Genomic DNA, 27,188 nt, shown 5'->3' with positions numbered 1-27,188 from the left:
ACATAAATATATTAAGCAATATGAGTTTGAAAAGATAAGTACTCAATGATATGTACTTAAAGTAGACTCGTGAAAGATCATGAATCCAAATTTTGGGAACAAATTATTTCAAGATTACCTCGTATGAAAAAATAGAAGAAAGGTACAAATAGGAGTTTTTTCATAAAGCATATACCCATCGTTCTGAATGGTCTCTGACAATGCTTCACTGTGAGGGAGCCTGAATAGTACCTCGACGAATTTATCTTTCATGCCATACAAGGATGACCCTACTACCAATGAGTGTCCATAGCCCCGATGGGTTTACTTGTATTTCCCGTGATTCCTCTTTTGATCACCCTTTTGATAAGCGCATTTTCTAGCTTCTAGTTTATGATGTATGTGAATGAAAGAGGTGGAATAGTGATAGGACTTATGTTAATGGATATAATACTTTGATAATGTTGACTCCAAATTCTTTTCCCGCGACTATAAATCAGAGTATTTATAAAGTGGAGGGGTGGGAGGGATCCATTAAGTTAAACTCAAGTGAGTTTGTTCCTTGAAAAGGTGAGCTCTATCACTTATAAAGGACGTGTGTTCCTCCATGATTTCTTTTAAGAAATAGGGCTTTATATTTTCATAAATATGTTCTTTTAATTATAAATGAAACTCATTGAAATAGATAGAGTAAATATTTTCCCTGTATGCCAACCACTGATGGGCGAGGAAAAGTCCTTCGACATAAATCATGTCAGAGTCACCAAAATCAAGCAAAAATTGAAAGAAAAAGGAAAATAATTCCAAATCGAAGTGAAAATAAATCAACAAACTCTAAAAAATGTAAAAATGAAGAAAGAAAAAGCTAAAAGAAAAATCCCAAATTTAAAGAACCAACTCCAACACGATTAATTATAAAATGTCTCAAAAAATTAATAAAAGAAGAAAACCATATGTGTGTTCTTCTTTTGTTGAGAATCTACTAAATTTTATGATGTGGAGTTATAAGCGATTAGGCTTATGAAATTAAAGGGTAAATAATAGTTGATGAGAGATAATAAGCTAAATGAGAAGTCTCTGCAAATTTTCTTGTTTCAAAGCAAATATTGCATAAAAGCATAACCATTTTATGATAAAAGGAATGCTTAAGAAATGGATTAAAAAGTTTAGGGACTCCCCAGTTTAGCTGGATTTATGAACATCATTACTTCTTTTCCAAAAAACTTGAAAGAAAGCAAAACAAAGGAGAATGAGTGTCAAATCTCAGCCAACAGGGTTGTGAAAAATAATTATTGTGGTCTTGAAAAATAACGATTAAGATGAGAAAATTAAAAATAAAAACTAAAGAATTAAAAAGAATGAATATGGGGATATGAGACATACCATTGGAGAATCTCGTTTAACTTACCAGAAAGGTGTGGATCTTCTCCAACAAAAGATAATCTCTTCTTTCAATTTTAAGTTAAAACATGAAGAAGTTAAATTTTTTGAAATTTCAATGACCCAAAATCACCATTTATTAAATCTAAACTAAAGAAAGAAATAAACTAGAAAATGGTGTCTCACATTCAAGTAATGAGAAGTAAACCAAATCTACAAAATGATAATGAACTGATGCTTCTTTATGAATTGCAGAGAAGCTTAATATCTCAAATTTATTATTCATTCCATGATTCTCATAAATTGTCCAGAATCAAGACCATGTACAAACCATGTAATGCATATGTGTAGATGGAGAGGTATTGAAATTTTGTATGCTAAATAAAGAGTGATATATCAAAATTCAAATATAAGAGAAATCAAACATGATTCAACCATGATCCATTACCTTTATTTGTTCCAAATTCTTTACCAATTGTTGCATTACCATAGTGGTTGCTCAAGAGTGCCTTGAAAAGCAAATGAAGATGCACACTAAAATATGTCTAGGATAATGAAATAGGCATGCAATAGTGAGACAAAGGAAAAACATAAATGAACTATAGGTGATGAAATTTCTCATTACCAAAGAAGATTTTCGAGAAGAGTAAAATGAGGCCCATGTGCACACACCATGAATAACGTATATCCCCAAATTCAAAAAGTCATCTCGAGGAATAAATACTTCGATTTGATGAAATTATAATTAAAATACATCGAAGCTTTTGACCACCATGATAACATGAAAGTAAGCATATATATACAAATATAATCAAATAGGACTTCATGTGAGCATAATGAAAGATCAAAATGAATTAATGAGAGACCTATGAGGATACTTAACCTGATATTCTAAAGTTTCGAAGTTCCGAAAGAATCAAAGAGAAAGGTAAGAGCTGCGATAAACAAGACTTCTGAAATGGGAACAATTATCCAATATATAAACTTATGATAAATAATGCTTTTTCTATTTAAATGTTTTTAGTAGAATTCCTTTTCAGAGATTTAATTGATTTTCACTTTCGATATCGAATGTCCCGATATATAGAAGTCTTGAATATTAAAGGAAAGCATCAGGAAGCAAGACCTCAAAATAAATGAATTTTGGAACTTTTCATAAATAAATCTTATGATAAATATATATCTGATAGTGAATGCCTTTTTAATGTATCATGTGGTAATACCAATACATCGGGCACCAAAATACCATAGATAAACAATTTCATAATATTTTATAAAATAGCTCCAACATAATATAGAATCGAGAGTCTGAGAGGCTTACAAGTTCGAAGTCCCAAAGAAAGTATCTCAGAAAGGTTATGAAACAAAAATCATAGCATCAAGATTCTTGAGATTTATAAGTGAAAGTATCTGAATCCACTTGTAAGCATAAATGTGACTAAAGTGGATATGAAATGAATGGATGCAATGGAAAGGTTTTAACTCAACTTGAAAATGTAAGATTCAGAACAGGAAGGGATAAAATAATGGATAAGGTCAATTCCTGCAATATTTTTTTGCATTTTTCTTTGCTTATAGGAAATATGAGCAAGAAAGAGTCCAAGCATTTCATTTCAACTACATCAATGAGAGGCAAAATATGATTGTTGATTGATCTTACTGAAGAAAGGAAAATATGAATAGAAGTAAAACTATTAAATACCCAAATTTTGATGAAACAAGAAATTCTTCCCTCGACATGTTGCAGATTAATCACTCGATTTATTTATAAATCTAATCCAATATCCAAATTAATTTAACAAAGACCTGCAAAAGAAGCGAAAACATAGATAAGAGGTAAACTAATAAAAAGAGAAATTGACAACAGATGAAGATGAACATGTCAATGCATACCTGGAATAATTTTGATTATAATTCTACCTCATGAATCTTCAAGTTATCCCATCCATTTCTCAAAATTTGCATATGTTCAAACATCATCTATTTATTCAATCTAAAATGATAAGTAATGAGCTACTAATTTTCATCTACTTCATATTGGGAAATAAGAGTGATGAAAGTGATCATATATCAATTCTTATGAATTGAAAATTGAATTTTCAAGGACACTCGATTGTAAAGATTCTTTGGAACTTCACCCTTCCTCATTTCTTTGCAAATTTCAACAATGTGATAAAGATTCTCCCAGAAAAATAGGCAGGCACAACATAAGTATAATTTGTGCAATAATACTTTATGAACACTCCTTGTTGGAGAATGGATCAAATGCAAGGGAACCTCATGGGCTCATTATATGTTTATTAAAAAAAACTGCAATACTAAAATAAATACAAAAAAAAGTCCAATCTAAATTAATATATTCCTATTGCTAACTGAATGAAAGAAAACATGAGTAGGTATAGTTATACTTCCAATGTAACCATTCAATTACTTTATTTCCTGCATGTATGTACAAGAAAAACATAAGTAACAAAAATAGAATTATAATTAATTCAACAGAAATAAATCTAAATGTATTATGTACACTTATTGCTAACATATTTACAAGAAGCAACTTATTTGCAATCACCTTCTCTTGAAAGGTCTTTCTAGCTGAATTTCAATTGATTTATAGAAATTTTGATGGATTTCCATTAATGATTGGAAGAGGTTCAAAAGAGAATATAACAGGCTAGATTGTGGAAATGAACTTTTAGATACAATGGCCTACATGAAATCGTAAGTCTTATTTACAACGTTAAACTATTAACAATCTTCTTGGTAGGAAAAATTTCCAAATGTCTTTCAAATGGGTAAATGAAATATGGATGAAAGTCAGCTATATTCAATAGAAGATCATTAATTGAATTATATCGTTGGTCATATTGTGAAGATACACTCTCTTGTTGGCACTACGTTTTAGAGGAAAGGATCAAGTAATAAGAGATGAAGATCAATAGGAATTGGAACAGTAATAGCTCTTGATGTTCCTGATTATGATTTGAAATTTCATTTTCCTATTCGGACAATGCATCAATTGAATGTTCAATACTGAACTTTTGAGTATACCAGTGTAAGATATCTAAAAACAGAAAAAAGAAAACATAAACCAAATCTAAAATTAAACAAAATAAGTGAAGGAAAAATAAAAAAAATCAAATCACTATTTACAATAGTATTATAGTTATTGTTACAACACAACTAGGACTAGTTTGAAGTAATTTCCTCCTCACAAGAATTGGCTAGAATAATGCAATTAAATTGATCGCCAACACCAACTTCTAAATTAGAGAGAGGATGAGGGCTATTAATAGGAATGAGAGCTTTATCATCATCAGAATAATAGATTGAGGTGGGTTCTTGAATGCTGAAATCATGAGTATGATTAAATGTTTGAAAATGAGAATCAATTGGAACAATTTCTATATTGAATCTATCTTAATTTTCAAGCATAGTTTGATTTGGAACATGAGGATTTAATAGGAAAGAGGAAAAATCAACATCCTCAATCTCAAAGTAGTCATCATAAATGATTTCAGAACATTCACTAGTATTCTCTTTATTATCATCCGACATATCAAAACAAGAAGGAATATGGAGCACATGTTCATTAATGCCAGAAGAATGATTAATAATTCTCTCCATCTTGAAAAAAACTAATATGAAATTCATTTATATCAGCCTCTCTATTTTAATAACATTAAAGTGAAGAGGGGACAACTTTTTATTAGCAAAAATATGAGGATAAAGGTAAAAATGAGAATCAGAAGTAATGAATTTGAAAATATCTCTTTTTGAAGATTCTTGTCCATTACAAATTTCAAATTCCAGATCATTTACTTGGCTAATTGTGCTTTCTTGAAGAATGTTCGCAGGTTGCCTTGAATTTAGTATTTGGTCAACATGATTATATTCAACAATTTCTGTATCGAAATAAACTTTGTTGGAATGTACAATTTGTGCTTGTGGTTACTAATTTCCACATTTTGAGGAAGATGGTTCTTCAATTTTTTTAGTGATTTCTTCTTGTAGTTGTTCATGAAATTCTTGCCATTTTTTTGATAATGATTCATTAGCATGATTATCATTAATATTATAAGAGGTGTGTACTAGATTTAAGAATTTATCATATATGGCTAAAGCCACTTCATCATAGTTAATATGCACCTCTATATTAGATTTTTTATAATGATACTAGAATTTGAAGGAGAGTCATCAAAGCTCGTAATTGTTACATACATATTTGAAATGGGAGGAAGATAAAAAACATATTGAAACCAATCCATTAATTCATTGCCTAAAGATTGATCTTCAAATTTGAATCTTAAGAAAGTTAATTGAAATTTCACAGTAAAATATAAGGAAGATTCATTTTCAAATCTTTGTAAATATTTGAATTCATAACATAATTGTTCATAATCATAACTGTCAAATTTATAAAGGAATTTTGTGATGGGTTGATGCCAATTGAGAATAGAGAAAACTCAAAGCGATTGACACCATATTTTGGCTTTTCCTGAGAATGTAAGAGTAAAATTCCTACATAAAATACCTTCATCAATATCATGAAAAGTAGAATTTGCAAAATTTTGAATAAACTCTAAGGCATGCTAAAATGCATAAAAATTACTTTTACTGTTAAATTTTACCTTTGACCAGTGTCTTACTATTTCCAGTGGAGTATTAACAGATGCACATCCAGAGATACAAATCCAAATGGGAAGTTTGAGAGGATCCATTGTGATTAAAATACGACTTTAAAATACAAAAAATCCAAAATACAACAAGTCGTTAGGCTTTCCTTCTAGCTCCAAAAAATTTGCAGGCTCAAAATGTCTGCCTCAACATTGGGGAAAGCCAACGAGTCGGGACCTTAGAGCAGATACTTTTCCATTTGAAATAGTGGTTCCAACTGGTTAAACTAGGTCCAGATACCTTCTCTCTATCTCTACTCGCTTAAAGTATGCATTTTTCACACCAATAGATAAAAGCCATCAGAACATCCCTTGTGTTGAGCTGAGGCAAGAAAGTGATCCTTAAGCTAGTCTAGGGCTCAGCCAAGCCACAACTAAAGTTTTCCTCTTTGATAAGAGGAATTCTAGAAATGTAATGATTAATATAAATTCAAACTAATACTAGAATGCAAGGAAAAGGAAAGAAATCATGCTTGGTTAGAAAGATGTAGATCTAACTAAACTGAGAGCAAGATATTGAGATAATTGGGATTTTAATATGTATGGCTTAAGATGAATATATGACTAATGAAATAGTTCAATTAACTAATATTATAATTATCAAACATGTTGTTAAGATATATATCAACAATGAATGAGGAACCAATAACATTAGGAAGTAGTTCACATAATGCCAATGGAAATTAAATCAGAATTAGATGATAGATTTCTCAGTAAATAGTTACTGAGAAATCTGGTTTTAATATATCAGAGCAAAAGATACAGTTGCAAACAGATCACGAGACAAACAAATTAGATAGCTAATCTATAAGATAGGTATTCATATTAACAGTAATGTATAATATAAATCCAATTAACATAATTCTACCATGAAGAATCAAATTCACATTAAAAATAATAGTATTTCTAATACAAATTTATTTGAACTTGTTCTCTTGCTATGCTGCTTAAATATGATCTCCTACAATTTCCTCCAAAGCATTAACTATGTCATTAAAAGTAAGAGCTGCAATAGTGAAAACTTTGCATTTAATACACATTTCAGAATGGAAAAAGACAAATCCAAATAATTCTCAGATATGAGATTGACCCTCTCTACTTAAAACATGAAATTCTGATTACAATAGTTCTTTAAGAATTATAGAATTACAGAAGAGAAGCCCCGCATTTTCTCCATTCTACAAACCACTATTTGTAATTACAAAAATGAATTCCAAATAGGAGAGTTGTTGAAGATTAAATCTGCTCCAACAATTTTCATTAATCAAAAATCTTTTTCTTCTCTTGTTGGAGCAATTCCATTGATTCAAGTCATCTCTTCCTCATCTCCTCAATTGTTCTCCTGCCAAAAACCAATCAAAAGTAAATTAAAATGAAAATGAAAATAAAAAATACCAAATATGGAAAACAAAACATCTCTAATTAAAATTCAATTTAATAAATAAATAAAAAGAAATATGAGATTTCTATTGATCCTTGTAAATATCTTATTGTTAAAAGAAAACATAGTCGAATGAACTTGCACCCAATAGATGCTATGAGTAAATGAAAATGAAAAAAATTAAACTAAGAAATTAATTTTGGTTACAAATTTGGACCTTAATTTTCTGCTACATTTTAGACACATTAAATGACTAAATCTGGTCATGCAACCACTTCAGAAATATTTCCCATGCTTGTATCTATCTAACGAGCTATCATGGGCCTCATTTGGCCAAGTAACGCTCAACTCATGAGATTCCAAAGCTGAAATGTCAAAAATGCCAGAATTCTGGAAAAATTGGTGTTTTGGCCAAAAATAGGAAATTTTAAGTAAAATATAATCCTAAATTAAATTAATATTTATTAATTAATTACTATTAATTTAATTTTAGCCTGTAGAGGTTTGGTCTCGTGGCCAACGGACGATCTGTTAAGTCGTTAGCGCCACTGTGTAGGTCACGAGTTTGAGTCTTGTCTTACCCAAGGGTCGTTCTTGCGGGTTGGGCGATTCCTCCTAGAGGTTATAGTGGCAGTTGGTGGGATTCGACCCCGTGTAATGCCAGTACGATACCACCGCCGTTGCTGATTCCACTAGTAAAAAAAAATAAAAAATATTAATTTAATTTCAATTATAAAATTAAATTAAATTAATTATATACAATTAAAATAAAATTTTGAATAAATTAAAAATTAACTAAAATTAGGATTAAATTATATTAAAATTAAAATTAAAATATATTAAATAAATTAAAAACTACGTTAAAAAAAATTACAAGAGGATCTCATATGAATGGATCAAGTGGCTTTAGATCTTAATGGATTGAAAATTAAACAAGGGACACTGCATGGCAACTAGTCCCTGCCTTGAGCAGGAAGCGGGGCTTGAGCACAGTAGCAGAGGTGGTTTAAGTCGATCCAGATACAGGAGTAAAAACGAGTGTAGGCAGTTCCTGATCCTAAGATCCAGAGCTAGTTTACTTCGCTGCTCAACAAGCAAAAGCAACATCATCAAAGAAAGAAGCAGATCCAGTAGCATATCCCATTAGAAACCCAAAAACATAGGTGGTTTATATATATATATATATCTATATATATATATATATATATATATATATATATATATATATATATATATATATATATATATATATATATATATATATATAGTGTAAGGTTTAGCGATGTGGACGAGCAACATGTGAATTTCTCTCCTCTAATGAGTAATAAATGACTCGGTCATTAGTATCATGCGAATGAACGAGTGGTGCAATGAGTGAATACTGGTGATTGGGTAAGCAAGTGGAGAAGCGGTGGGCGACGTGCTTCTAATACGAAGAATGAAACCTGGCTAACTGTCTTGCCTTCTGGCCAGGAATAGAAAAAATTGGATCTCTTGCTAGACCTAGGTAAACGACTACGTGTACTGTTAGGTAAATGGCTACGTGCACTGTTCAGCTCGGAGAAAATGTCGATGAAGACAGTCAACCCTATAGCTACTATTTTGGTCCATTTCTCCTCAGAGCCAGGACGGGCCATTCCCGGTAGGAAATATGCTACCAGCACAGATAGCATAACTCTGTTGGTGTGTATCATAAACAAGCTCCCATGACTTAGAACAACAAAGGGGAAGGCAAGATGGGACAAAGAAAGAAGAAGAATGATCGTTGGGTTTAGTTACACAACATCAACATGTCAATGTTGCTACCAAACAGATATGGGGATTTGGCTAACACATGTTATAGGAGGAAAATGGAGCATCCCGAGGACCTGTAAGAGCCCCATCAATCATGGAACGTCTACTTTAATCTTTAATTTACAATGATGGAAATTTCCATGAAAATTTCGTTCTTCTTTTGTAAATAATATTCCCGGAGTCCAATAAAAACTTTAAAAACGCTTCTGTGACCAAGATACTATTTTTAAAGTTCACTCTTACTTGTAAAACTATATTCTTATCTCTTTAGTCTTACCTGTAAAACTATATTCTTCATCTCGCCTCTAAACGCTTTTGTGACCGAGATATTCTTTAGAGGGGCATAATCGCCTTTTTTTTGGGCACTAAAGTAAAAGAAACTCCTAACTATATTTGTAATTTCATAACATCCGATTGAAAGGGCAGCCAGTAGGTGGAATTCCGAAAGGTAACCCTAAGGCGTACTGAGGTCCCGACGGAAATGATTTCAACACTATTCCGAACATCAAACTATTGTTAGATGAAGTGAACAAAAGTTTATTAAACATAGAATACTAATTTTTTTTCATAATGAGAGATATCCAATACTATATAAACATATACTTTTGGACTTGATGGGAAGGAGAAGAACAATACTAGTTTTTTTTCATGATGGGAGATATCTGATACTGTATAAACATATACATTTTGACTTTATGGGAAGGAGAAGAACAGAATAGTTGCACGAATCATAGTTTGAGAATGATTGAAATCCACTTTATTGAGAAATCTACACGTACGGGGTTAGATTCACTAAAAATTTATACTATCTTAAATGTTAACAAAATACTAAAGAGACCCTGGCAAATTAAATTTTATAAAAGTGGAAATATTAAATCCTTTTTCCATTTACGTAAAATAGATCCAACATTCCAGAGCATAACACCAGTGCACATAATTTATTGGTTGGATGTTTTTCTAGAGCATAATACCTATGCACATAAATCATTGGTTGCAAGCACGAATAGTGTAACATGTTAAAGTCACTTTAACTTCGTGATTGCTATGCCCAGGTATCAGCTTCAGCAAGACCAACGAGTTGTCTATGGCATTGCCATTATCACCTACACTATAAGCAAGACCTAAAAGCCCTTTCAGTCACCCACCATCTCCTTAGAATTTCATGGAATATGCAGGCCGAGGGCACAACTCTGCCTTCAAGTTTCTTGTAGGTCTGAGCTGAACACAGTAGAGCTAGTGAGAAGAAGGTAAGCTGCCGCCAGGACCTGGTGGAGGTTGCTCCATCGTACGAAATAAGGAACTATGCTGGCAGTGTATGCATATCCATAGCTCCATGAGGCCTTGAACCAACCAGTTCTAGTTTCAGTTCTTGTGCTCATGGTCCATATGAAGACCTTGAACCGGTAGCCACCATCTCGCCGAGTACCAGCAGTATACCAAACAGTCTGGCAGCAGTAGCTCCAAAGGAAGAGGAGGACTTTACGTAAAATGAGGTGGAGGAGACCTTCATTAAATCAAAATAACTTGCCACATGATATCTCATAATATCATGGATTGAATCATATCGGAATTCTTAAAACGAGTGTTTTGAGACCAAATGAAAAATTCTGATGTCTCATAGGTTATATCAGGATTTATTTCTTGAAGGTATTTTATATCCAAACTTTTATATCGGAGATATTTATATTGCTATTTTTATGTCTGAGATATTTTATATCAGGATTTTTTATATGAGAGGTATTTTATCAGGGATTTTATAAGAGAGTAAAGGGGGAGGTGAGGTGAAGTGGGGCCTACTTGGAGTGAGAATTATCCATTTTTAAAATACAACCATTTGGTAATTAAAAATATGACAAAATAAACTATAACCACTTTGCAATTTTGAGATTTCATGTTAAGTAATTTCTTTTAAAGTTGGGAATTATAATAAATTAATGAGATCTCGAAAACACATTATTTAATTGTTCTACAATTTGGTTGTGGAAATTTTGTGAGACCATTAGTAAAAAAAAAATGAAATAATTAGTAAAAATTAACTAGGAATTAATATTTACAATCAATTACCAATTTATTTACAAGAATTAAAATAATATACATTTTGTACATTTTTTAACTCAGGTGGTAAAAAATATTGAACTTCGGATGAGCACCATTTACAAATCGTGTAACCAAATGAGATGAAACAAATACCGATGGAAATTTGGAAAAAATTCAAACTCAATGAAGCAATCAAAATAGAAATCCAATGAAAACGAAAAATTGGAAAAATTGTAGGAAACCTAAACAAAAGAAATTATTAAAATGGCGATTTATCCAAAAAATTATGGAAAGCGTTCCCATTATTTAAAATAAATAAGTCAAAAATGGAGGGCTTGAATTTTCACTTTAATAGTAACCTAGCCCTCTGATCCCAAGTCCAACCAGCTATAGTGTGTCCAAGTTAAAACCAACATTGTCCCATAGATCCAAGTTTTAGTCCTCTCATCTCTCTCTCCATTCTCTCCCTTCTCTTACTCCACATTCCTCTCCAAAATAAAATCCTCCAACGCCAAAACAAATACCAAGGATCTCCCCCCTTCTCCTCTCATCCACCTCAACCACTTACCGTTAATTCGATGAATATCTCATCATCCTTTTAATTTAATATATTTGATTTTCTTTACCATACCTTATCCAAAGTTATATTTGAGAAGACACCTTGGGAATAGAAAGATTGATATTTAATTTAGAAATAAATTGGAGAATACCATATCTTATCCAAAAGTAGATTTGAGAAGACACACTTAGAATAGATAAATAGATATTTTATTTAAAAATAAATTGGAGAAGATCATACCTTATCCAAAAGAAGATTTGAGAAGACATATGGGGAATAGAAATATGGATATTTGATTTAGAAACAAATTAGAGAATACCATATCTTATCAAAAATTAGATTTGAGAAGAAACCTTGGGAATATAAATATGGATATTTAATTTATAAATAAATTGGGGAAATCCTTATCTTATCAAAAAGTAGATTTGAGAAGACACCTTGGGAATAGAATAATAACAAATAATAAAAGTCTTATTAGTAAAATAAAATTACACATTCACAAGCGTAGATATATACCAATATTACTTAATAATTGTAAGTCAATATTTGCAGGTTAATTAAACACTAATCAAAATTAGCTTTATAGAATCAAGTATTGCATTACAGAACCACACCTCTCAATTTTTTTTTAATTGACTCAATTAAATTGTGTTGACACCTAATCCGAAACGGATGAGGTGAAGTCGGACAGTCATCTAGAAGATGAACTGATCCGTTTTATATGTGTATAAATAAAGTGCTGGCTAATGAATAAATCAATCAATCAGTGTTTTCTCATTTAATTGTTTTCTTGCGCTCATTGCTGGAGTTACCCTGGCCTGACATGTTATCAGAGCTCAGGTACCTTAAATTAGTTGTAACTCCTCTCTTAAGAGCAGCTCTGGCGTGATTCCCTGGCCTGACCTGGCTCTGCCTCTGAATCCGCTGCCCCTCTGACGTGATTCCCTTTGCCTGAATCCGCTGCCCCTCTGACCATAACTCTCTGCGCCCTCTGCCATTATGTACGTTGCTGCCAGTACATTGAATTGAACCTGTCTACGTTGAATCCAGCTGCAAGACTCTTCTCATTACTGCGTGTTGGTGAAACTGAGTGCCCTCTTCATCACTACGTTTCTGGTGCGTTAATGGTGCCTCCGAGCGGTTTGAGTGCTTTGGGCAAGACAATTTGATCTGTTTTACATCATGGAATCAAGGTAAAGGTCTACTTTATGACGTGGACAAGAAAACCTGGTCATGGATAAGTGGCTGCGCACTTCAATCTTGGAACAGCCAGGTGACTTTTTATGAGCCGAGGTTTGATACTTCCATTTATTAGATATAATATCTTGCTATTCTGCAGCAGTTATATGCGAGGCTGTGGCAAACTCTGTCAATGGTGACCCATATTTCTGTATATTTGATGGTGGTTTAGTTAATTAAATTTTGTCCTTTTTGGAGGCGGCTGATATCTGCAGTGAAGTAAGTTGTTTGAAAATCAATAAAGCATTCCTTTTCTTTGGACATGGAAGGAATTTTACATCAACAATTTGGTGTAAATTACCTTTAGAATTTGGGAGGAAATTATGTGAAAGGTAATATAGTAAGCTTGAGGAAACTGAAAACTTAAAATGGGAATGTGGTTGAGCTGTAGACAGTGAGATTATTGGGCTTTTTTTTAGTGCAGAGATGCGTTTTCCCTGAGTTTTTTATATGAGCAGTTTATATGGAGATGCGTTTTCCCTGAGTTTTTTATATGAGCAGTTTATATGGAGATGCGTTTTTTATAATGGGAATGCGTTTTATGAGAGCAGTTTATATGAGAGCATCGCTGTTATGTTTATATCAATCAACAGAAGAGCATTGCTTTTATGTTTCCAGAATGCTTTAGTATTGCTTAATATATATTGAAGTAATATATATTGAAGTAATATATCCTTTATGTGTTTTAAAGTGAATGCATTCAAACATAGTAATATTGCAAACATAGGAAGAGAAATAAAATGCATAAGGCTATGATATAAGGATATTTTTACAGAAGTTTTTGGCAGAGATATTTTTTCAGAAGGATTTTGTTTACAGAAGTTTTTGGTAGAGATATTTTTTCAGAAGGATTTTGTTTACAGAAGTTTTTGGCAGAGATTTTTTTTTTACAGAATGCATTCAATCATTTCTATGGTCGGAATAGTTCTCACTGGCAAGGAGAACTATTCTGAATGGTCTCGGATGGTGAAACACACCCTCATCTACAATGAGCTGTGGAAAGGAGTGTGTGTCGGAGAAGAAGACAGAGACCCTGTGCAGCCCACATCAGACAAAGAACTCGCCATTTGGGAAAACAAGAACAGCAAAGCCTTTGCATTAATCGCAGCATCTGTCAATGAGGAAGTAAGTCGTCATATTTCCTGCTATTCCACTGCCTTTGAAGCTATACAAAAGCTGAAAGAACTCTATGATACACATTCTGCACTTGAAGTTGTTCAGCTCATGATTAAACTCTTCACTCTTGAACTGAAAAATAATGATCCTCTTGCTCTTGCATCTGAAATAAAGTCTATAATGCATGATATAAAATCCACTAAGGTTGAGCTGGATATCTCTCTTATTGCCTTTCTCAAAGCACTTTATCCTACCTACTCCAATTATCTTGAGTCTTTACAAGCAAATGGAAACCTTAAAGATATAACCTTTGACTCTCTTGTGAAAAAGTTTGCTGAAAGAGAGAAAGCCTTTGGAAAGAAAACAGTCCCTGAATCTTCTGAAGAGACTGTTTGCCTTGCTCACAAAGAAAAGCATCCTGCTCAAGATTCTGCAAGAGGAAGAGGTGGACGAAGAGGAAGAGGAAGATACTTCAGAGGAAGGGGGGGCAGACATTCTCAAGCAGAAAAGGCAGATCTGCATTGCATTCGCTGCAAACGAAATGGATCACATGATGCTTCTACATGCAAGCTACCAGGGGACAAAGTTGAGCAGAGAAGAAATCAGCAGAAAGGTAAAACTGATGACTCAGACAAAGGTAAAGCACCCGAATCTGCACACTATATTGAGGCACAATGTAATATTGGAGTAAATGAAGATTTGTTTAATGCTTCACTTGCTTCTTCGAAAAATGACTGGTTGCTTGATTCAGGAGCAACCTGTCATATGACTCATAGGAGAGATTTCTTTGAAGATTTCACTAACAATGTTGATGGAGTAGTATACTTTGCAGATCAGTCAAAAATCAAGCCATCAGGGCTTGGCACAATCAGGCTTAAACTGCCTGGTCTTCCAGACTTTCTTCTGGATCATGTTCTATATCTCCCACAGCTGAAGAGAAACTTGCTGTCCCTGGTTCACATCCGCCAGCAAGGTCACTCCATTCACATGTTTGATGGCAAGCTTGAGGTAAGAAAGGCATCTGACCACTCACTTGTCATGAGGGGTATAGAAGAAGAAAGACTCCTTAAACTGCAAGGAACCTCTGCTCATGCACAACATTTCTCATATATTTCTCATCATGAAGAAGGTGCACTTCCATCAAGTTTATTATGGCATGCTAGATTTGGGCATTTAAACTATGATAGTCTCCGCTTGTTGAAGAAAAATGGTGTTGCTGGTTTGCCTACAATTCCTAGAAAACATAAACAATGTGATGCTTGCATTCTAGGAAAGCATAGCAAACAGTCTTTTCATGATTCACATTCAAGAGCACATAGGAAGCTTGAACTTATTCATTCAGATTTATGTGGTCCAATGCCTGTTCCTTCTGCAAATGGAAATAAATATATCATGACATTTATTGATGATTACACCAGAATGTGTTGGGTTTACTTATTGAAGAACAAATCTGATGCTTTTCAAACATTTAAGAATTTTCATAAGTGGATTGAAAATGATGCACAATCTCATATTGGGTCTATTCGCACTGATAATGGAAAAGAATATACATCAAATGAATTTGAACACTATCTTCGCCAACATGGGATTAAACATCAAACAACTGTGCCTTATAATCCTCAACAGAATGGTGTAGCTGAAAGAATGAACAGAACAATTTTGAATATGGTACGATCTATGCTTTTCTTCAAGAATGTAAAGACAATGTTTTGGGCTGATGCTGTTCTATGTGCTGCATATATAAAGAATAGATGTCCATCTAGTGCTATAAGAAACAAGACTCCTTATGAATTGTGGTATGGACATGTTCCTTCGGTAAAACATCTCAGGATATTTGGTTCCACCTGTTATGCTTTAATACCAAAGGTACATAGAAACAAACTTGGTGCTAGAAGTCGTAAGTGTATCTTCCTGGGGTATTCAAACACATCTAAAGCATACCGCCTTAATGATGAAGTAAATAAAAAGTTTTTTTTATCTAGAGATGTAATTTTTCTTGAATCATCCAAATCTGACAGTGTTGTTGAGCGGCAACTTGATCGCTTGGATAGATTCACAAAACCGAAATCATTTCAAGAGTTTGATAATCAGATTCCACATCTTGAAGGGGGGATTCCTATACTAGATCAACATGTGGAATCTTCTTCTGAAGAACAATCTCCCCTGCCTGACACTCCAACAACGGATGATGCTTTAAGTGATGTAATTGATAGAATTGGGAGACTCAATCTTGATACAGACCCAACTCAATCAACAGAACAGCCTGGACCATCTCAGAAAGGTCCCCCAAAGTGGCTGACAAAGACACTTGAAAGTGTTCATCCTGATGAAATTGGAAAAACAGGAACCCGAAATTCAAACCGACAAGATGGAGGTGATGTAGATAACTCTAATTCACCTGTTGATATGGATGTTACTTATGATTGTGAATTGAACTTGTCTACAGATTTTGAACCAACTTCCTTCAAAGAAGCTTCTTCTCATGATGAATGGAAAGAAGCAATGCAGAAGGAGTATGATGCCCTCATAAAGAATGGCACTTGGAAGCTGGTTGATCCTCCATTTGGAACCAAACCAATTGGCTGCAAGTGGGTCTACAAGAACAAGTACAAAGCTGATGGCTCACTTGACAAGCACAAAGCTAGGCTTGTGGCAAAAGGTTTTGCACAGAAGGAAGGGGTCGATTATGAGGAAACTTTTGCTCCCACAGCAAAATGGGCCACCATCCGGACACTCTTTGCACTAGCTGCTCAGAACGGTTGGAAAGTCCATCAAATGGATGTAAAAACTGCATTCTTGAATGGAGATCTAAAAGAGAATGTTTTTATGTCCCAGCCTGAAGGATTTGCTGTGAAAGGACATGAACACAAAGTATGCAAACTTGTGAAGTCCTTGTATGGCCTCAAACAAGCACCACGAGCCTGGTATGAAAAACTAACTGAGCATCTTCTGAAACTCAACTTCAATCATTTTGATCTTGATGATGCAACTTTATTTGTCAAGAAAGTTGGAAAAACAGTTGTATATCTTGTGGTATATGTAGATGATCTTTTAATGACAGGGAACAATGAAAGCTATATTGCATCCATAAAGAAAGAATTAGGAAAAATCTTTGAAATGACTGATTTGGGCTATGTTCATTACTATCTTGGCATTGAAGTAACCCAACATCCAAAGTCCATATTTCTTTCTCAAAAGAAATACATTGGAGATTTGTTATACAGATTTGGCATGACAGAGTGCAATCCCCTCTCTACTCCAATGGAACAAAACTTGAAGCTCACATCTACTGAAGGAAAGGAATTTGAGGATGCAACAAAGTATAGACAGCTTGTAGGAAGTCTCATCTACCTCACTACTACCAGACCAGACATTTCATTTGCTGTTGGAATCCTCTCCAGGTTTATGCAAAGGCCTTGTGAGGGACATTGGTCTGCTGCAAAAAGAGTTCTAAGGTACTTGAAGGGAACTCAAGACCTTGGAATCAAGTATACACAGGTGAACGACTTCAACTTGATTGGATACTCTGATTCAGACTTCGATGGAGACAAAGAAACCGGGGTATCTACTTCAGGATATGCTATGAGTCTTGGATCAGGAGCTGTCTCCTGGAGATCACGCAAACAATCAGTACCAGCAGATTCCACAACAAAAGCAGAATACGTGGCAGCAGCTGAAGCAACGAAAGAAATTGTGTGGCTCAGGAAAATTCTTGAAGATTTGCAGGTAAAACAAATACAATCAACTCCACTCATGATTGATAACACATCTGCAATAAATTTGGCCAAGAACCCAAAGTTCCATGATCGTACTAAGCACATCAATACTAAATATCATCTGATTCGACATCATGTTGAGGCCAAAACAATCCATCTTCGTCATTGTTCCACAAACGAGCAAATTGCAGACATCTTCACCAAATCGCTTGGAAGAGAAAAGCTTGAAAAATTCAGAATGATGCTTGGACTCACCAACATCCCTTCAGATTAAGGGGGGGAATGTTGACACCTAATTCGAAACGGATGAGGTGAAGTCGGACAGTCATCTAGAAGATGAACTGATCCGTTTTATATGTGTATAAATAAAGTGCTGGCTAATGAATAAATCAATCAATCAGTGTTTTCTCATTTAATTGTTTTCTTGCGCTCATTGCTGGAGTTACCCTGGCCTGACAAATTGATTAAAAATACATGATTAAATCGAATAAAAAAACTAATAATAAGAGATATGTGATCACACATGCATAAATACCTTTTCTTAAATTTAAACTCTATATAAACTACTACAAACAAACTATAAATAATTAATATAATTTAACGTTTTGAGTCTACCATGAGTTATTGCTGAGATTTATTATATCAACCTATACTCTGAAACCTACCTTAAACTTAAGAAGCAATTAGTGCAATAATGATTTCCTTTGAGTCCTATGACCAAGCAAGACCCGAATACAGAATAACATTACATTGAAGGAAGGGGAAGTGGATTTGAACGTAGAATACCATTGACTGGTCTGTCTTCCAAATCTTTTAAGCATGTAGCCTAAGCATTTAAAATTTCAAGCCATTAGATTCTAAATGTATCATGTATCAATCCAACATCATGTTAAGCTCATTAGGTTAGGTGGTCTTTTTGGGCCATATGCCAAGTATGTGATATTCAAATTAGACACATTGTATTTAGAATATTTTACAAGTAACAATGAAAAATTTGAATTAAAACTATCTATGAACAAACTTCTGATCAAATATGACTACGGGTCTCATTCATGCATTCATGGATTCTTTGTGTTACTAAGTGGTCAAAGTATTACATTAAATTACTTGCATGTCAACTTATGATTTACAATTTTATTATGATTGATTGATTATATAATAAATAAATAAATAAATCCAATTTTTTAATAACATACATATCAAACTTTAATTTGAATAAAAATATAATGAATTGATAAAATCATTGTTGAGTTTGAAATGAATGGAGACTAAGTCTTATGTGGTGGTTTGGTTATCAAATGAGACAACTTTCAATCCCACCAATTAAGTTTATTTTAAGTTTGTTTTACTATGTTTTTGAAAAAATCATCAATTATAATAGTACTTTGAGTATTCTTTGAATATTTGAATGAGAATTATCTCAATCTAAGAACACAATTAACACATTATTCGATTTTATCTTTAGTATCATTCAACCTAAATTTTAACTAGTCTTAAAACATGATGGATGATGTATATCATTTCTGTAATTTTCTTTTAAAAATTTAATATTTTAATAATAATAATGTAATTTTAAGTTTATGTTTAGGTAAAATGTTAAATTGGTGTATGAGATTGCTTGTTTGTGAGATATAAATCCCCTTCTATAGAGATTTTACATTTAACTCTTAAACTTTACAAAGGAAAAATTGTAAAATCTCTTTATAATTCAGAGATTTGTAAGATTTAATTAAGATTAATAATGTTGGATGATCAACATGGACATTTATCCAAACTATATTTGATGTAAAAATTATTTGTATTTAATATATATTGCTAAAATTGGAAAAGAGGGCATCCAACATATATCTCAATGCTTAGGAGTGAAAAATGACTAAGAGGGAAAACTACAAGGGGGGTTTGAGATGTTTCCTATCTATATAACTTAATTAACTAGACCTTTGATGTGGTTGTTGAACTACCCTATGTGTGAGAAATTATGAGAATAATGAGGGAGGTGGTATCTAACTACTCTATAGTATGGGATACACACCATTCTGGAGACTTATGTTTGGAAATAAAGCTTGATGATGGACCTGAATTCCACAAGGTTGCACTTGTGGGGGTAATTATACAAAAAGAAGAAAAAAAGAATATAATAGTAGACAAAACTAGGAGATATAGAAGAAGAGAGTAGACTAAGAGAGTAATAAAAATAGAGAGAAGTTGAGAAGACTTGAGAATGTGTGCAAGAGCACTATACAATCCATGAGAATAGAATAGAATCACACGAGGGATTTACTTACTGACTTTGAATAGAAGGGGAGAAAAAAGCTTATTAGTCATAGCCATCCTATGTGGAAGTTTAATGTTAATTGAATTGGATAAGAATTAGTGAGGAATCCTTCATCCTAAGAAAAGGGGCATGAAGGAAATTTCAAATAGTTTGTTTGATTCAGATACACAAGACACTTAGTAAAGAAGAAGCATTAATGCTTCACTAGCTCAATGAAGGGAACCATTTTTTGTTATGCAATCCCATGATTGTCATACCTTGTTGTGTTAATAAGACTTTGCTAAAAAATTGAAGAGAAAAATTCTAAATTGTTTATATGAAACTCTCAATGAAACTTTACCTTAAGGAATCAGATCTAGCTGGAGGGTTTCTAATTACAAGAAACCTACAATGAAGTTGTGCCTATGTTTGGGTGGAGAATTGTTCTCCCTTCTTCAGTTTCCATCAAATTTAAGTAACTTGGGTAAGTGTATCTATTCTCTTGGTAATGAAATGAATTTCTATTTAGAGTTTCGTGATTTGTAAGTATGTTTGACTATTGTGTAAGCTTGAAATTATAAGTTGAAATTGTTATGATGGTTTCTTGACTATGCTTGTAATGAAGAGTTGAAACAATGTTTCATTATGCTTATAATGAATAACTAAAACAATGTTTGATTATACTTGTAATGAATAGTTGGAATAATGTTTGATTATTTTGGGTTGTTAGTTATCATTCATGTATGAATTTTGTATACATAAGTACTTCCTTGAATTAAATGTTTCCTATGAGTAGTGTTGTGAATTGGAATTTATATGGTGGTTAGAGTTATGTATCTCTTTATGTATCCAATCATGTGACTACATTTTCCAAGCCAATGGTGGGATAGAACAATTGCAAATGTATCATTGGTTTGAGTGGAAATACTTGAAATTTATTCTCTATTTAAGAGGACTTTGTTCCTATGGAGATAATCCAATATACCGGTCTCCTTATTTGTAAGTGATTGAAATGTGAAATGTGATTTTGTAGTCCTTAAGTAGTGAGAAAAAGTTAATTTATATGAGAGAATTTATGTACTTCCCCAACTGACATCCCTTTATCATTCTTGGTTTAAGTTACATACTTGATGGGAGGGTTTTAGATACTTTTAGGGGTTCCTGAATATTTCTAAGTATTTAGAACTTTTATAAGTAGATCATTTCCCTGATGAAGTTAGTTTCAAGCTCTTGAAGTTGGCTTGAGAAGTCCTTCGAGAGTTTAAGGAATCAAGGATTCCCCCCTTTTAATTTTAGGAACTGTATGGTAAAAGTGTTGAAATTTTGGGGAATGTAGTTATTTTATTCAACCCTTAATTGCATGGCTTGACAGGTTCTATAAGCAGAAGCTTAACCGATAGGGTCTTAAGTCCCAGGAGAATGCGATATTAGGAGATTTCGTATTAGGTGTCAAGGATATATCAAACAATTATAAACAATACACCCCAATACTACCACATTTTGATATGTTTGTTACCTAATGGAAGCAAAAGGTTTGAAAGTAATCATGTGGATCTCGATATCAGACTTGAGTGTATTAGGAGATTGATGGTTGGGAGGTCAGATGCCTTTTTTTGGGTCTCATATTTCAGGAGGTTGGGACCCTTGTATCAAGTTTTCCCTCATGGTATAAATGGATCTTGAAACACTTGTTAACTATTAGATATTTGTTTCCTATCTAATGATTATGGTGTATTGGCCTATTAGTTGTTAAGGTATCAAGTGTTGGGTATTTGTAGTTTGGGACTCTGCTATTGGAATTTACTCCTGATATTGTTGAAACTTGAAAGGTCCTGACATGAAAAGATAGCATGGTAGGTCCTATCATGGCATGATGGCATGGTAGGTGCTAACATGGCAAGGTGAGTCTTTTATGATGCAACATACTAATATAGTGCTAACATGGCATGTTGACATGGTAAGATGAAGTGGTAAGATGTTGTGGATCAGAGTGCATAATGGCGTTGAGGTGGTAACCTAGGTAGAGGTGGCATGGGCTTCTCACTATCAAGATATTTAACTATTGGGTGTCAGGTATTACATTTCATAACATTTATCATGAAACCATAATAATAACATATCTTGATATTCTTGATAGTTAATAGGGTTCAATCAGTTAATGTCCATTATTTGGTCGAGATGAAGTCATAAGGTGTTGGGTTATGTCTCTTAGAGGTTGATGGCCTAATAACTTTGTATATGAAAATGGTAGATGATGGGAAGGTTGATCACAATCAATAGAATATTTTTCAATCGAGTTAGATTGAGATAGAATTTGAGGAAGGAAGGTTAACTTAGTGGTATTTTTCCCTTGGGGGTAGGTAGTGAGATGATACCAAAGGACCAAGCATGATGACATGGTCCAATGATGTGATGACACATGGAGGGTATGGATGTTGATGTGGCCCTTAGAGAAAATTTTTCAAAAGGACATAACTTTATGTTGAGAACACATATTAGGATAAATTTTGTATCATTGGAAAGCTCTCAATAAGTAGAAGAGGATGGTAATCTTAGGAATAGGGCTTTAAGTGGTTGAAGAAAAATGGTTTTTTGGATAACCCCACTTCCTTAAGGTGACCTAGATGGTTGGGTTTGGATACTCCACAACCTCAATTAAATATTAAGGGGTTGGGTATGTTACAAAGTCATATAAAAGCTAAGGTTCAACACTTGGATTGAATGGGATTTGGAGAGAAAGCATGAGTTGTGTCTTGTTAGGGTTAAAGGTTTTTTTTAGGAAAAATTTATTGAATTAATGAACATAGTATTCTACAACTTATTTCAAGGGGAACATAAGTCTAATATTTGACAACATTTCATTATATTCACACTTTTCCCTTTGTTCCACGGAGGGCATTGCTTTTATAGATGGATTGGAGGAGTGATCACAATGTATCTAGACACTTAGTTTATCATGTTTGATATGGTGTTTTCATCCTTATATGATATAAGTGATCAACTTTGACTTTTTCTGCTCTTATCTATTCACACTTCTACTTCAACTCTTATTTTCTAAGTAACTAGAGAGTTATTGATCCCTTCAAATCTCCATGTCAAGTGATCGAGAGTGTTTTTAGGCATAAAAACACTCTCTGCTAGTGTTTTGGGTGTGTTGAAGGATAAAAACATTAGTTTTTATAGATTTTTCATAGACTATTTTCTTTATTCTTGTCTTCATGTTGATTTCCTTGCTAGTGAACCCAAGGGGTTGTCACTTTGCACTATGGAGGACTAATATGAGGGTAAAACTATAGAAATGTAGAGTTCTCCCTAAGTTTTATTGGGTCCAGTTGTAGTTAATTTTGGGTTTTAATTATTTAACTTAATTATTTGAGTTAAATTCAGTTAAACTAGTCTAACTTATAGAGGAACTAGTGAGAGGTCCAGTGAAATAAACTAGATTTAATTCACATCAAGTGATCAATCATATAACTAATAATTAGCTATAAATAGCTATTGCTTGTTAGTTATGAGGAAGACCGAGTTGAGGTTGGATTTAAAGGGAAGTGTAAAATTAGTTGTATAATCATCAAATTGTACAGGTGGTGCATGCATTCAGAAGAAGGAATTTAAAAGGAGCAATGATGAGCATGAGTTGGTGAGACCAAGGAATAGTAAGCTCAAGTTTGTGCGTGGAGATTGTGAGCACAAGGAAGTAGGAGATTGGGAGGCAACATATTTGGCTAAGTATTAGCTTGAGTTGGTTTGTGAAGCAGTAAGTGAGATGGTACTTGTGTAGAGATTGTGCAAGTTGAACAAACATTGTATTTTATTCTCATATCTTCTGGTTAATGCAATATAGATATTCGGGGTTTTGAGTAGTTGCTTCCCCATAAAAATCTTTTGTTATGTGTGATTGAAATTCTTCTTTTTCTGCTTAGTGTTTTCATCAATCATTTTTTTTTGTTGATGAGTAGAGTAGATTCAAGTCTTTTGTTCTAGCATATTACATAAGCGGTTTGAATCTACGATAAACATCCACAAGATTTAAACTCCAATGGAATATTCTAGAATATTCGTAATAGTATACACAAACCAAAGGTTGACATTTATCTCTAAAGTAGTTATGTTATTTTTGTGCTTTTAATGAAATTGATAAAATTAAAAAATCATGTCAAACGAACAAGTGTCATATGAAGTGAGTTATGGTTTTTTGGGCATGTGGAATTGATATGCCAAGATATTGGACCATGGTAATGTAATAGAGCCTATTTATAGATTAAAAATCTCCATAGTAATGTGAGAGTAAATCTCCTTCGTTTTTTTAAATGTATATATTTTCAAATTATATAGTAAATTTTTTATAGTTAATAATAATAATTGTCCTCAAAAACTCAATGGGTGATTGGAATATGAAATTGAGGAAACTAGGAGATCCAAGGTGCTATCCCCCTACTGTAACCTAGAGATGAGAATATGTTGTAGTCCCCATAGGTATAATGGTAATGACAATAATAATAATAATAACAATGACCATGGGACGTAGAATAGATGATGACAGGGTGCCCTACTAAGACACTTCATGGTGAAAAGGTCACCGGTTTGAAACCTCATGGGAAAAAATCTTGTTGGGGATAATGCTTAATCTTTCCATGTAATGTTAGATGATCCAAAAATAAAATATTATCATAGGTGATAAAGTTGGAATAAAATAATTATTAATTTAAGATTTTAAATTATTAATTCTTATTCTAGAATGTTAAATTATTTAATGGAGACATTTAGAATTAGTATATTGCTGTAACAAGATATGACTCTCCAAATGTGTCGTATCTTAGGCTCTATTTTAGGATATTTGTTAACTAGTTGTTTTGAATAACATTTATTATAAATTAACACTTGTTATTTAATAAGTGATCCATAAATAGAGGTAGTTAGGACATTGAGCTTATAAATAGCTCATTGCAAGGGTGTTTGGTTGTTCGGGTGTAAATTCTTGCAAAATCAAATATGTAATTGTTTTGTTTTTTTTTGTTTTTTGTTTGTTTTTTTTTTTATTAATAAAATTACGTGTCTGAGGACACTTCTGCCATTATTGTGGTATCAGAGCTCCAGTAATGCTGCAGTGGATGTGAGGAGGAGATTCCAGCTCTACAAGTTTTTGGAAAACTCCATTGAATCGATCAGTGAATGATTGTTCCTTCGATTCCTAGTCAGAGCATGGAGAGCTCGATCCCCACTTCAAGGCTGTGGAAATAGACACAGAAATATTTCGATTTAACCCTGATTTGGTCCAATTTGAACCTGATTTGGCCCAATTTGACCCAGTTTTTAGTTCTCTATCTATGACTATACCTTGCCTAAACTCTCATGTAGTTTTGAGCAGTAACTTAGGAGACCCAGATAGCTGATTTTCAAAACCGAGCCGCACTTCCGATGATATTGTTGTTTCTGTGGGAAATTATAACACATGCATTTAGCTATTGTTTCAATTCTTCAACCATAGCTGCGTATGTTGCATAGTTGCATATGTTGCATAGGTTCCAATTCTTCAACCATAGCTACGTATGTTGCATATCTGCTACTGTAATTTCCTTCCAACAATATTTCACACATATCAAGCTTCCCAGATTGACTCGGTTGCAAAGGAATTTGTTGTTTAATGTTTTCAGGAAAGCCAATCCCTAGATTTGGACTCGGGGTTCAATATTTCTTATCTACTGGAGGCTTCAGATGATGATCTCGGTATTCCTGTTCTTGGCTTAAAGCGTGAAGTCTGTCCATCTCCAAAAGAAGCATCCAAGAGTTTGTCAGAGACTCTGAATCTGAAATCACTTGAAGAAAATTGGCACTTTGAGGACAACTTTGATGACTACCAATAGTTTCCATTGTGTGAAGGTGCCTGGGATGTGAGCCAGCTACAGGATTTTGTGAATAGAGATTTTGTCAACCAGATTATGTTAATTGACGACGTTTTCCTATCGTATGCAGACTAGAAACTGCCAGTGGCATGTAGCCAACTCAAAGGGCTTACTGTATAGTTTGTAGTTCTATGTTCTGCACACTATTGAGCGCAAGTGGATCTGTGCAGAAAATTGCAACAATGGCTGGAAGACAAAGAAGAATGAGTTTAAGATTTTAATTCAGGTTTAAGATTTTTACAAAGTTCTTTTAAATGAACAAGTTTAAAAGAATACCAATGTTACTGGAGTGATAAGGATTTTTTCCTTGTTTGTAATATAAGGCATATAGTATTTTGGAGAGATTTGGTGATTTTTTAATTTTGGAAATTTATTGCTTATGGAGTAATAAGGTGATTTGTAAATTTTTGAAGTAATAAGGCGATTTCAATTATATTTTTTTGAAGGGATAAGTGTAACTCAAAGTAATTTTACTTTTGGGGGGGGGGTAACTTTTTTTTTTTACCAAGTTTTGCAAGAGCATTGTTGTTAAAGTTACCTAGTAATTTTTGAGAAATTGACTAGAGCCAAGTGTAAAGCTCAGTCATTTTTCTCCTGCTTCAATGAATATACGAGGGTCAAGGCCAAGCCTCGATAGATCGTGTTTTTTTTTGCATGGTGTGTTGCATGTTGTGTTACCCATCTTGACATTTTTGTTCTGATTCTTGGTGTGAAACTTCAACACTACAATGTCCAAGATAATTAATTTGTTCTGTGATTCCGACAAACTTGAAGGTACAAAATGCTATAAAACATGGCACCACCTCATCGAAATCACTCTCATTTACAATGAATTATGGCAGGGTATATGTGATGGAGATATTAGGCCAAATAAACCCACAGATGCAACTACACTAGCAAAATGGGAAGTTAAGAATGCCAAAGCCTTAGCTCTTATTAAATCTTCTGTCAATGATGAAATGTATGTACATATAGAAAATGCTACATATGCATGGTCTGCTTTGAAAAATTTTAAAGACCTCTTTGATACTCAGCCTGAATAAAAGAAATTTGATCTACAATTAAATTTTTTTCAACAAAAATTGACTGAAGGAGGTGATGTTCTTGAATATATCTCAAGACTTAAGAATATTAGGCAGGAAAACATTAATGGTGGT

The sequence above is a fragment of the Pinus tabuliformis genome, chromosome 6 (assembly GCF_031772625.1).
Source record: "Pinus tabuliformis cultivar Carrire ecotype Pingquan chromosome 6, CPIR1, whole genome shotgun sequence".
In the NCBI taxonomy this organism is placed as follows: Eukaryota; Viridiplantae; Streptophyta; class Pinopsida; order Pinales; family Pinaceae; genus Pinus; species Pinus tabuliformis.
This window is presented reverse-complemented; position numbering follows the sequence as displayed.